Raw genomic sequence first — 13,558 nt, forward strand, 5'->3', positions numbered from 1 at the left:
TAAGTCTTTAAAGATTAAATTATTAATTTTCGCATGTTGATGTCTTATGGTAAGCATAGGATAGTCCCCTACCCTAAGCGTAGGTGGGATATCTTCTGCGGAGGTTTAATGGCATACATTGAGCATAGGTTAAGCTACACCGAGCGTAGGTGTGCTACGCCAAAACCCTAATCCTTGGGGTTGTAAGCCCTATTGTGTGACAAGTAGGAAATTTTGATTAAGCAAGGTTTAACATGTAGCTAAGTATAAGTGCAACCACAATGAAACCTTGTTGTAACAAAAACTTTGAAAGCCAAAAGGGCATCGTTTGTATAAGTGTGTATATATGTATATGTGCATACTTTAAAAATCATGTTGATAGTAAACACTTAAAGGGCAAGTGAAGCCAAATGATTGAAACATAAATCATGGAATCAAAACATTGTTTTATAATTTTTGGCCTAGGTACCCCACCCCTTGATATTTCGGTTTGCTTAGGACCACTCAAGGCCGAAATCTCACACCTAGAACACCCTAGGCCGAAAACACCACCTTAGTACCCCACTAAGGCTGAAAACACAAGCTATGAAGGATTCAAAATCGAAATCACAATATAAAAAGAGGCTAGAACCGAAATCACAAGCCTAGGACACACCCATGCCGAAATCAAACAAGTCTAGGCCGAAATCACTTGGGATTTCGGCCATATTAAGGGAATTTCAAAGGGATTTCGGTTTAAGAGAAGTAAAAGGATAAGGTTAGTTGACTTTTGTGATTAGATATTTCATCAGTTTCTCATGCAGTTTATTAACCAACAAATATTTATACTTTAACCAACAAGTAACTAGGCAAACATCCTATCACACTTCCTTCATGTTATATATATATATATATATATATATATATATATATATATATATATATACGAGATCATCATCCACAAATTCCGCACCATTTTTCATTCCTTCATTCTACTATAAACTCTCTCAAGATTAAGCACAAAGCGTCTAAGGATTTATCTCTCAAAGCTTGTTCTTAGTAATTTGGTAAGATTTTCTTATTAATCTAGTGTATTCATACATTTTATTGTAAGTTTCATCCTATTTACACACAATATTCTGTGTTAAACCCTTAGGATAATATCATGTAATCATCGTGTTTCTAGGCTAGGCATTAATATTGACGTTATAGTCTAGGTTAACCTTTATAACTCATTTTGAAGAAATGAAAAACAATTATGTGAATATTATGTGAATTATGTGTTTTATGCTTAATTATTAGGGTTTAATTAATTAAGAATAAAAATGAGCGTCAAAAAGAAATATTAGATAAGCCCGATATCTTTACATAAAGTTGTAGTGGTCGAAACAAGGATTACGGGGATATAAAGAATACCAAAATCCGAGTTATAACGAAGAAGTTATGACCTGTCGAAGTTTCGCGACAAAACCGGCACGGTGTCGAATGTCGTAAAAAGTGAGTTTTTGATAAACTACTTTGTAGCCTTAGTAATCTAAACGAAAGTCGTAGTGCTCGTTAAACCGAGAGTATGTATAAAAAGAACGTCCAAATCTGACTTCGTATGAGGAAGTTATGATTTTTCGAAGTTTCAGCTTAGCAGTAGACAACTAAAAACTCGAATTTTAGATCGAGTGATTTTTAGCCAACACAACCTAAACGAGAATCGAAGGTCTTGTCATTAGCAGTACAACGGTAAAAAGTCCGACGAAAACGGACGTCGGATGAAGAAGTTATGAATTTTTAACGGATTTCTTGCCCCGGTATGTTAAAAATAATAATATAAAAATTAAAGTCAAAATTAGCCGACGAAATCTAAACGAAAGTTGTAGAGCATAATTTTACCTATGCGTGCATATAAAGAACGTCAAAAACATATTTCGTATGCGAAAGTTATGGATTTTAGAAGTTTTTGCACAAAAATCGAGAAAACTCGCATAGTCACGTTTTTGCCACGTCACCCTCGCTCAAAACGCGCCACGTGTCCAAAATATTGCTGAGTCATCCGAGCTGCTGAGTCATCCAAAGTGGTCCAGTGAGAAGGCGAAGCGTGCCCTCTTTCCTCGTGCATCTGAGCCTCGCACAAGCCACGAGCCTCCCTCGTCGGACCCGAACTTCGGTCCAATCAGGAGTTGCCAGCGAGGCCCTCGCATGCGCAGCCCACGTGCGAAGCCATCTGCCCCCTTCGGATCTACTGCCACCTGGGAGCTTCTCAGCCGTCCGATCAGAAGCCTCCCCTATAAATAGAAGGCTACGAGCCTTCTCGGATAATTTTAAGAAATTGTCCATTTTCACCCATTTTCTCATATTTTTTCATTTTAATATTCCCAAAGCCCCTGTATCGATTATAACCCCTGGAATACGCCTCGAAGTGCCCGAGAAGCCCGGAAAATTTATCTTTTCGGTTTCAAAGCCCGACCTTTGCAAAGCCCGGTTTCTCAATAAAACTCCTTGTTTTATTAGAAACGATCGTTTTAGGAAACGAATTGCTACCCAATTATCATCAAATCATGTGAGTGTGTAGTCACCTTCATCTTAAACCTATATATGAAGTATTTTCTATAAAATACGTGCTACGTGTAATTATATTGATTGTTTAATTGAAGTGATTGTTGAATAGATGTTTTATACAAGTTTTAACTGTATATGTATTTTTATCTATAAATATGTTGGGTAAAACATGGGTAGATAGTGATGTGTGATGAAATAAAAGTGATGAGAGGCCTCGATGTGATTGTGATACAGTCATATAGCGGAATTTGGATGACGACCACGAACTTTTTAGATAGTCTAGTGGAACGCTGCCAGGCCCGCAACCTGTAGGTGTTAATGAACTTGGGTGTTCATTCGTTGTACTCCATCCCCCTCACAGTTGCCTTTAGGACATGTATGGCTGAGGAAACCCCTTAGCAATAGTGTCCATCCCGATGATATTCTTTAGGCTAGGTCCCTTGTGATAAATGTTTAGGGACGTAAAGTGAGGATAACCGGAACGGGTAATCAGGGTTATTGTTGATTGATGAACTTAATAAGTTTATTATTATTGTGGGTTGAAAACCCTATATGCTCACCAGGCTCCCAAGCCTGACCCACTCAGTTTTTTATGTTACAGGTAGGGTGTAACAGCTCGGATTCCCAGGTATTATTTATTCTTCTTAATTTTGGTGTTTTGTGAGGAGACTCGGCGAGTTGGAACTCAAACTCGCCGAGTATGATCGCGGTTTGGGAAAGGGTTCGCGTTCGGACTTGGGGAGTCCAAAAGGTGGACTCGGCGAGTCCAAAAGGTGGACTCGGCGAGTCCACGCTATTTAATGAAACCCTAAATTTCAGGGTATGAGACCTATTTAAAGGGGCTTATGGCCGTCATTTGCGGCCACCAACCCCAGAGAGAACCCTAAAAGAGTCCTGGAGCGTTTTGTGAGAGAAAAGAGGAATATCCTTGATTATTTGTGGGTGATTTTGCATATAAAAGAGGATCAAGGCAAGAGGAGACCAAAGGAGGTGCTAATCTAGTGATTCCTGAGTCCAGAGACTTCATTTGAGGTAACCATTCGTTCCTTCCTCAGCCCTTGGTGTAAATCTTAGAGTTAGGGCTTCTTTGTGGAATGATTCATGGAGTAATTGGCCTCTTTTTGTGTTGATGCTTTAGATCTGGACCCAAAGAGGTCCAGAGACTCTTTTCCCTCAAGCTTTATGAGTGTTAATGGAGGCCATGAGCTTATAATAGCATTCTAGAGACCATATCATCAAATAAGGCCTTTGGACCTTTGCATGAACACCAAGATTGTAACTTTACATGATAAATGTGCTTGGAAGGACTGGATCTATGAGTTACTGGAACGGATCTGACCTCAGGAGTGAGTTTGAGTTCATGCATGGCTTAGACTCGCCGAGTCCGAAGAACAGACTCTGCAAGTAGCATGAAGATTGTCCATAAACACTCAGCAAGTGGTCTTACCGAGTTAAGGGTTGACTCAGTGAGTCAGGGAGAGTCAGAGAGGGTTGACAGGTGGACTGAGTCAAGCTGGAACTCGCCGAGTTGTTCTTGAGACTCGGCGAGTTGAGTCGTGGTGGCCCCGCGATTCATGCCAGGTGGAACTCGTTGAGTCAGGGGAGTACTCGACGTGTCAAGAGAGGATCCTAGGGAGTCAGTGAACACGTATAGACTCGCCGAGTCGCTCTAGTGCACTCGCCGAGTCCGGTCAAGTTGACCGTTGACCAGAGTTGACCAGTGTTGACTTGACAGGGGTAGTCAACCTTAGTCATGAAAGTGTTAATTAGAGATATATTGTGTTATAGGAGGATTATAGCTCGGGGGATCGAGCGCGAGTGATTTTTGGGATTTGCGAGTTATCGAGATACGCGAGGTGAGTCTTCTCACTATACTTTACCTTGAGTAGGTAACCAGAGTTACGTGACAGAGTATTTGTATGTTGTGTATGTTACGTGTTGTACTGCATTATTTCTATGTGATTTATGTTGTGCATGTTTACAGAGTTAGAACCGGAAGGTTCACAGAGTTAGAACCGGAAGGTTCACAAAGTAGGGTACACGGACCCACAGAGTTATAGCCTCGAGTGGCTAATATGTGTTATGTGTGGTATTTTGGGGAACTCACTAAGCTTCGTGCTTACAGTGTTTTGTGTTATGTGTTTCAGGTTTCTCTTAGGATCACGGGACGGCACCGACTCGATTGTACACACCAGAGAAAAAGTCATGTTTTGAGGATCCTGGTTTATTATGCAAGTAAAAATGGAGTTATGTTTTGTAATTCGATTATGAATGAGATTTTAAGCCAAGTGTTTTAAGAATTAAACGATTATTTTAAAATGAAAAAATGTTTTGAAATTTTACGGTGTTACATAGTGGACCTCGAGCATAGTCGGAGGACGACGAAAGATTTTTGGATTATAGGTCAGTAGTTGTAAATAACTGTTTAAAGGCTTATAATGTCTTGTTTATGCTTTTGATCTGTATCGGAACATGACATCCCGAGGTTTTGATATGAAATGAAACTATACATTTCTTAAAGAAAGGTTTTGCTAAACCTTCATCATGTTTTGTTTTGGGGACCAATTCCGCAACATCTTTTAAAAGGATTTATCTGATTTTATTTTAAAAAGCATAAATTAAATCGGTCATTTCTGGCCGAGAAATTAAGGGATGTCACATATCACCTACAAGGAAGTTCATCAACTCCATTCAAGAGTTTAAGCTTGAAATCTTCACACCATTTACTCAAACAACCCACAAATTCACTCAATGTGAGTTCATACCCCCACATTTTCAAGCTTTTTCATGTTTTTAGGATGGTGGGGGGATACAAGTTGTTGGGTCGTGTTTTGTGTTATGTATTGCGTCTATTGGGCTCGTTAGTTAGTCCATTATGTATCTCCGGTATGGGCTTGTCCATCCGTGAGTTTAGTAGGGTTTAGTTTATATATAGGTGCTTGCATGCTCCTAGAAGGCAACGATAGAATAGAACGATCAGAGAGTTATTATTCAGCAAGTTTATTGTTATCGTTCTTGTAACCCTAAAATCCTCTATAGCGGAAGTTCTTAGTCGAGCTCTGCTGAGGATTGTTTGGTCTAATCATTCGACACATCTTGATCTATACTTGTGTTATTTACTGTTTTTACTTCATCGCATTACCTGTTAAGAAGATCTAATCGATCGTTAAGTTTGTTTTCTAACTTATCATTTGGTATCAGAGCAGGAGGTTGTGTAATTCATACACATCTTTTCTGTGAAAAAGGTTACGATTAGGGTTATGCCGCATTAACTAATATTTATTGAGCCGTCATCCCATAATTGACGTAACTCAGCATTTATTTGTTTTGCCCTAATCTTATATATTACAAGTCTGATCTTTCAAACAGGTTATACGATCAAGCATGGACGAGTCACAATCAAATCCCATAAACATCTCAAACAGCATTGGATCAACGACGAAGATTCCCATCCTTTACACCCAGGATTACGAAGTTTGGGCACATCACTTTGAAGATTATGTCATTGGATCTGAAGACAATGGATATCTTATTTGGGAAGCAATCGTGTCTGGACCATTCGCTCATTCAGCAACGTCTAAAATCATTAAAACTCAGAAAGAGTATAATGATCTGTTGAAGGACGTAAAAGATATTGCTCAAGACGAAAAGGATAAGTTTCAGTGCAATATTAAAGCATTGAGACTAATCAGATTCGCTCTTCAATCGGATACTTTCAGGCTAGTAAGTTCATGCAGCACTGTCAAAGAAATATGGGATAGGTTGCGAGAGTTATATTCCACAGACGAAGATCTGGAGAATTCCATTCAGACCTTACTTTTATCAGAGTTTGGCGAATTTAAGCAGAATCCTGAGGAAACTGTTACTCAGACATTCGATCGCTTCAATCATCTTCTCAGTAAGATGATTAAACACGATATTGAAAGGAAGTTGATTGAACAAAAAGTTACGTTTTTGAATGGTCTTAGATCTGAGTGGAGAGCGGTTATGTCCACTGTTAAAGCTCATGAGCAATTCAAATCATATTCATTGGCTAAACTGGTAAGGATTTTGAAATCCCAAGAAAAGATTGTCTTGCAGGAGAAAAATGTGGTTTCAAGCTTGGGTTCCTTGGCCCTTCTGTCTAAAAGCAAAAGTGTGGTAGAAGATGAAGATCTTAACTTAGAAGACTATGACCTTACCTCTGAAGATTATGCAATGATGGTATCAAATCCAAAGAGGTTTATTAAGAAAAGGTTTCCTACCAATAAGAACAGAAATTGGCAGGGAAGCTATAGTTCTGAAAAAGTGAGGGAGGAACCGAAGGCATAAGAACCAAAGAAATAGCCGAAAGCTGGAGGAGATTCAGGTGTGAACTGCTACTACTGTGGAGGAAAGAACCACTATGCCAAAGACTGTGTCCTAAAGAAAATGGCAGAAAAGGATGAAGAAAAAGATGAAGAAGCTGTGTTGATGAAAAAGCTGGAAGAGATCAAGAGAAAGAAAACTACTGCTAACCCTTCTATGAATGCTTTAATTGTGCAGGGTTCGGTAGCGGATGATGAGTTCGATGGCGTGGAGGTCTGGTCAACCGACTCTGAGGATGATGAAGTCAGAAAGCCATCTCATGGAAAGGCTTACGTTGTGAAAGGTGAAGGAAACGGTGGAAAGTGTTTGATGGTGTCGGATGTATCTCAAATGAGGGGATACAACACAGACGGTGGGAATGAAGACACGAAGGAGCAAGAGGACTTGTGCTTCACAGCAAAACCTCTCAGCGTGCAGTTTAATGAGCTTGATGAATTAATCAAGAAGGTACAATCCATTTTTGTTTCATTCAAAGTCCCACAAAATTCATATGAAAAAGAATTAAAAAATGTAAATTCAAGAATCTCTCATATAGACAACAGTTTAACTCAAACACGGGTCACCAATTCTAACCTAACTGACCAAATAAGCAAGGTGTCTTCAAAGAGTGAGGAACGGAGGATTTGGATAGAGTTGAAGGAGTCGGAGTTGATCAAATCCAAAGACGAAAACATTTATTTACAAAGAGACAATTTAAAACTTTTGAAACAAAGAAATGTGTTTTGTTTGATTGCTAAGCGTCTTTATTCTAACATCACTCAACTTCATCTTAACTGTGAAATAGGACAGAAAATTCATCGCATGATTTTGCCCTTCCTTGAGTTTAAGGAAGATGAAATCGACGTTGAAGCATATAATTGCGAAAGTGTAGTTTCGTCTGAGGATGTAAATCCGACTTATATGTATGGTCTAGACAAAATCGAATCTTTCATAAAGTCCAAGGACCATAAGGACATGCTGAAAAATCTTTTGGATGAAAATGATAAACTGAAACTAAGGACCGAAACCATACAAAAGTTTGACTCATTGAATGCCAACTTGAGCTCAGAAAACAAAATTGATGTTGAAAATGCATCTGAGCTTAGTGAGGATAATGATATGAGTGAAATTTCTGTAGATGATGAAGTTGACTGTTCTGAGTTTGTCAAGAGCGAACCCGAAAACCACAAAAATCTTATTTCAGAAAATTCTGCGGAGTTTGCTCGTTTGTCCCAACAAAAGTCCCCGATCCTTGAAGAAAAGGATGTTGTATACCAAAAGGTAAGGACAACTCCAAATCAGGTGTATAAGGTCACAGGAGTAACCGAACATCAGACATCCGAACTCACAGCCATTGTAAATGAAGATAATGCTGATGGTTGTGATGAGTTCTTCTGGTCCGCCACTATCGATAATGCTGACGAAACCGTTGGTCTGTCAGAGCGGACGTCCTGGAAAACCAAAGGCAGATATGTACCAAAGCCACTAAACAAGCCTGACAACTTCGACGTGCCAAGTACTAGTGGTACAAAAGAAGTTCCTGAAGAAAAAGGAGTTCCTGCAGAAGAAGTCACTCCTTCAAGCGAAACATCATCAGTTCCAAGTGAACCGGCTGACAAGAAGCAAAAGCAAAAAGCCAATATCCATCAACAGTCGACGCAAGTGAAGGATCAAAAACAGCAAAGGAATCAGAGATACAAGAAAAATCTCTCTGGACGAAAACATTTTTGGCGATCTCAAAACGCCCATTTCTCTTATCATGACAGAAATTCAAAGTCAGAGAAAAGTGTTGTTAGGCAGCAAGAAAGTAATAATAACCGAAAGGAAAGGTTCGGTTCTGAGGATCATAACAACCGAAGGGAAAGGTTCGGTTCAGAGAACACCAGCTACCGAAAGCATAAGTTCGGTTCGAAGAGCAAAAGCGACCAAAGTTCGAGATTCGGTCCCACAAATGACCAAAAACAAAAGTGTCACTCAGGACCTCAAGTCAATAAAACTTCTCAATCTAACTTCTCTCGTTCTAATTCTTCTAATTCCTCTCAACCTCATTCTAAATCCAATTATGTTCATACTCAAAATCCAAAATCTTCAACAGATTTGAAAGGAAAATCGAAGGTTTCCTCAGTCAAGACTGATCAAAATCATTCCAAAGTCCAAATGCCTAAACCTGAATCCAAACCGACTGTAACAAATCTCAACAAAATTAAGGTTTTCACTATTAAAAAGAAAGATGAAACAACTTTAATAAAAAGAACATATCTTGTTGACATCTCTCTTACTATTCCTGTTCCTGTGAAAGGCTCACGTGGACCCAAGAAACTTTGGGTTCCTAAATCTGCTTAATTTTTGCAGGTTATCAGTGACGAGCAGTTTGACGAAGAATGGTATATTGACAGTGGCTGCTCACGTCACATGACAGGAAGGAAGGAAGAGCTGAGGGAATTTCGGTCTCTTTCAAACGAGGGAAATGTCAAGTTCGGGAACAACTCATTCGGCACGATAAAAGGTTATTGGATGATTACAAATGGAGACTTCACGATTAGAAAAGTTGCATATGTTGAAGGACTACAACACAACCTCATCAGTGTATCTCAGCTCGTTGGAGGTACCGGTCTCAAGGTCTCATTCGACGATGAGGGTTCGGAAATAATATAGAAGAAAACAAAAAGAGTGATTCTCAAATCGGAGCGCAAAGGCGAAATTTTTCCTCTTAATCTCAAACCTATCAAAGGAAATCCAGCTATCTGCCTTTTGTCCAAAGCACAATCTGATGAAAGCTGGTTGTGGCACCGAAGGCTCTCTCATCTCAACTTCAAGGATATCAACAAACTTGTCACAGGAGGTCATGTTAGAGGTCTTCTGTTGCTCAAGTTCGATCGCGAACATTTATGTGTTGCGTGTGAAATGGGGAAGCAGAGTCGTCAAAGTCACCCATCGATTGTAAACACTAAAGTTGTTGAACCACTAGAGTTAATTCACATTGACTTGTGTGGTCCATCATCTATCGAAAGCATCGGCGGCAGCAAGTATATTCTTGTCATTAGTGATGACTTTTCACGTTTTACATGGGTGTTCTTTCTGAAGCACAAATCTGAAGCAACTCTCAAGCTAAAGATGTTTATCAAGCAGGTTGAAGTGCAGCTGAGGAAAGTCGTTCGCAACATCAGAAGCGACAATGGGCTGGAGTTCAAGAATAAAGAATTTGAAGACTTTTTAGCTGAAAAAGGGACCAGCCACAACTTCTTAGCTCCTTACACCCCTCAACAAAATGGGATTGTCGAAAGACGAAACCGATCTTTGTGTGAGGCAGCACGAACTATGCTAAGTTTCGCTTCTCTACCTCTATATTTCTAGGCTGATGCTATTGCTGCAGCATGTTTTACGCAGAACAGGTCCTATCTCAATAAACGCTTTAATCTCACTCCTTATGAGATCATCAACAACAGGAAGCCAAATGTCAAATTCTTCCACGTATTCGGCTCACGGTGTTTCATCTTCAACTCTAAAGAACATCGTAACAAGTTCGACGTCAAAGCCGATGAAGGGATTTTCCTGGGATATTCTCTCACTTCGAAAGTCTATCGAGTATTAAACAAGCGTTCGAGGAAGATAGAAGAAACTTATTATGTGACTTTTGATGATAGCTATGTCAAAAAGCTGAAGGCCAGTGAAGACACAGTTGGAGAATTTTTTTCTCAAACAGGCCAAGTCACAGCCTCGATTGCAAATCTGTTTGAGAAGTTTGTTGAGTTATTCGATGAACCAGAGAAGGCTACTCTCTCGGAAGCTAGTGCAGCAGACAACAAAGTAGATCATCTGAAGCAACTCATCGAAGATGCTGCCAAGCAAATGAATGAAGGAGGATCAAGTCCAAACGACCCGCCACAACACGGTGCTTCAGTTGAGGGGGAGGATCCACCTTCTTCAACACAGCCGGGCTCACATGTTGAGGGGGAGAACTGTTCTCCAGCTGCACCCGTAAGCTCAGCTGCTCCTGAAAGCTCAAAAACACCCAAAGGTACTGCAACACCCGAAAGCTCAACACCACCCGAAACTCCTGTAGCTCCGGAAAGTCAAGATACACCTGAAAGCTCATCTGTCGAGGGAGAGAATGCCGATATGTCTTATGACGATGATACTCAATCTGAACTAGAAGAGATGGTAAATGCTGAATTGGATCCATCTTATGATCCAAATTACCCTCCTCTTGTCAAACGGACCAGAGATCATCCTGTTTCACAGGTTGTCGGTAATGTCTCTGAAAAGGTCCTGAACCGATCTCAACTAAAGGCAAAGCAAACTTTCTTATTTTCAAAAGTAGAGTTATGTATGTTTAACTCCTTCGTCTCAAAAGTTGAACCAAAGACAGTTAACACTGCTCTTGGTCACTCCGATTGGGTTCAAGCTATGCAAGACGAACTTAATGAATTCGAAAGAAATAAAGTTTGGCGCCTCATTCCAACTCCTCAAAATGCCTCGGTTGTTGGTCTCAAATGGGTCTTTAGAATTATGATGGACAAGGAAGGCAATGTGATAAGAAACAAAGCTCGTCTAGTTGTGAAAGGATACTGCCAGGAGGAAGGAATCGACTATGAGGAAACTTTTGCTCATGTGGCTAGGCTGGAATCTGTTCGAATATTTCTTGCCTATGCTGCACACAAGAACTTTGAAGTTTACCAAATGGACGTAAAGTGTGCATTTCTAAATGGATAACTCGAAGAAACGGTGTACGTAGAGCAACCTCCTGGATTCGTCAATGAAAAATATCCCAATCACTGTTATATTCTGGACAAAGCGGTATATGGACTAAAACAAGCACCGGGGGCCTGGTATGAAACGCTAACCAAGTTTTTAAAGATGTCCAAATTCAAACAAGGTTCGGTTGACCCAACCTTCTTTCATAAGAAGGAAGGTAACCACCTTATGATTGTTCAAATCTATGTCGATGATATCATCTTTGGCTCAACGAATCCTAGCTTAACGGCTGAATTCAGAAAGCTGATGGAGACTAAATTTGAAATGAGCTCAATGGGTCCGATTAACTTTTTTCTTGGTTTAAATATTAGATAGGGACCCGAAGGCATCTTTATTAACCAGGAAGCTTACACCAAGACTCTCCTTGCGAAATTCAGCATGATGGGAGACTCAAAGGTTAAAGTTCCAATGGCGTTCGGCACCAAGCTCACTCCATCCTTGGATAAGCCAGCAGTCGATATTACGCTATATCGCCAAATGATCGGTTCTTTAATGTACCTTACTGCTAGCAGGCCTGATATAATGTTTTCTGTTTGTTACTGTGCTAGATTTCAGGCAAATCCTCGTGAACCTCACATGCTTGCAGTGAAGAACATACTCCGGTATCTCAAGCGAACTACCTCTCTCGGCTTATGGTATCCATCCAACTCAGGTTTCTTCGTTCAAGCCTATTCAGATGCAGACCTTGGAGGTTGTGGACTAGACAGGAAAAGCACCACTGGAGGCTGCCAATTCCTTGACGGGAAGTTGGTTAGTTGGCAATCAAAGAAACAGACATGTGTATCTTTGTCTACCGCTGAAGCAGAATACATCGCAGCTGCCTCCTATACATCTCAAGTGATTTGGATCCAAAGCCAGCTCCGGGACTATGGACTCAATATGAAAAAGATCCCACTATATTGCGAATCTGAAAGTGCAATTAGGATCTGTCATAACCCAGTGCAACACTCCAAGACTAAGCACATAGCACTGAGGTATCACTTCATTAAGGATCATGTGGAAGATGGGAATGTCAAAATTCACTTTGTTCGAACCACTGATCAACTGGCTGACATTTTCACCAAAGCTCTTCCTGAAGCATCTTTCAACAAAATACTACAAGGGCTAGGTATGATGGAATCGGAGTCAGTACCAAAAATTACCTCTCAAGATCAAAAGTAAGAAGCGAAATAGACCGAACGTTCAGGTTCGGGTCTTGTGCTCATGTACCGAAATGAACGGAACGCTCGGGTTCGGTTGTATCATCTGATCTTCGCTTATCACTCAAAGGTAATTTTTTTTGGTTGTAGATCTTATGTATAATTTTTCCAAATTCATTTATCTTATTGTCAAAGTTATTTTCTTTTTCAAACCTATTTTCTTTGGCAACCGAAATAAACCGAACGTTCGGGTTCGGTTCCAAAAATTTTCTCACCCGAAATAGACCGAACGTTTGGGTTCGGTTCCAATGTTTTTCTCAACCGAAATAGACCGAACGCTCGGGTTCGGTTCCAACATTTTTTTTTGTATTCTTTTTTTTATGTCTTATTTTTTTTTTATTATCAAACATTCCAAAAATATTTTTTCTCGTAAATTCAAAAACTCCAAAAATATTTTAATTTATTATTATTTTTTTATTTTTTATTTTGGCTTTTATTTTTTTGTCTACTTGTGGGTAAATCATTTCACTAGCTAAATGTCCCTAGAAGCATGCTGTTGTATGTGTCCAAAGCCTCACTTGATTCTGAATAATAGCCTTACTGACCTGGTATAAACAAACATTGTCTTCCCAATTAGGCTATCATATCTATTCTAATCATGAGCTACCTAACTCTCTTCTCACATGAGATAAGAGTTTTCTGCTTGGTCCTATTTTTACAGCAGGGGTACTTTGGTTTCTTTACACCATCTACATTGCATTTCTCCATCACATTCGATTCACAAATGTAACCCTTGAGACTATCAGAAATTACCACTGAGGTTTATGGTT

This window comes from Lactuca serriola, chromosome 4 (genome assembly GCF_051521515.1).
Source record: "Lactuca serriola cultivar US96UC23 chromosome 4, Lser_US96UC23_V15, whole genome shotgun sequence".
Lineage (NCBI taxonomy): Eukaryota > Viridiplantae > Streptophyta > Magnoliopsida > Asterales > Asteraceae > Lactuca > Lactuca serriola.